This window comes from Pteropus vampyrus, unplaced genomic scaffold, assembly GCF_000151845.1.
Source record: "Pteropus vampyrus isolate Shadow unplaced genomic scaffold, Pvam_2.0 Scaffold953, whole genome shotgun sequence".
Lineage (NCBI taxonomy): Eukaryota > Metazoa > Chordata > Mammalia > Chiroptera > Pteropodidae > Pteropus > Pteropus vampyrus.
In genome coordinates, this window is record NW_011889734.1 from 1 (window position 1) to 842 (window position 842).

Genomic DNA, 842 nt, shown 5'->3' on the forward strand with positions numbered 1-842 from the left:
TGACTCACGTGAATCATTTCGCTGGGCTCAGAGCTGGACGTGGTTCTCCATTTGCCTGGCAGCTGGCCCTGGGATGACGAAGGTGGAGGAGTATCGTGTCCCGGGATGTGCGGGCAGAGATAGTCGGGTGCCCTGGGGACTTAGTTTCCATGTCAAAGGCGTGTGCCAGGCTAAGACCTGTGCTGCATCTAAGAACTGGTTCCATCATGAGGGGAAGTGTCTCCCCATCCAGAAATATTTGTGAAGTTGTTAAACATCATAATGTAGAGAAGGCGATAAAATACGTAAACACACCCAATGCAGGGAGCCTTTGCATTCACACCAACTGCAGCACCTTGCCCTATTCCGTCCCCACTTCATACGGAAAAAATCACTGCATCCTTCATCCTCCACTGTGAACCTTGGGGACAGGCCTGGGACACACAGTCGTACCCTCAGGAGCTCCTCGTTAGACACTGAGCACATCATGAGCGAGCACACGCTTCCTCCCTAACTCTGGGTTCATCTCCCCACTGTGTTTCAGCTCAGGCTGAAGCTTTCATATTGGGTGTGCGTGTGGGGGGCTGTATCACTGAGTGATGGATGGGGCTTCTATAGACTAGTGGGTCCGGGGTGTGAATTCCTCTTCCATTTACATGATTCATTTCTAATTGATAAAGGAGAGAAACCCATAGTTACCTGGGACACAATGTGGGTGCAGTATAGAGGCTTGTTTCCCTAAGTAGATCTAAACAGCTAAGATGGCCTATAGGATAAAGTGATCCATCCTTGTTCAGCTTGTATTAGGGGTGCTGAGCCACCCCATGAGGCCTGGGAAGAGAAATGCTCTTCAGAGTAAAGAG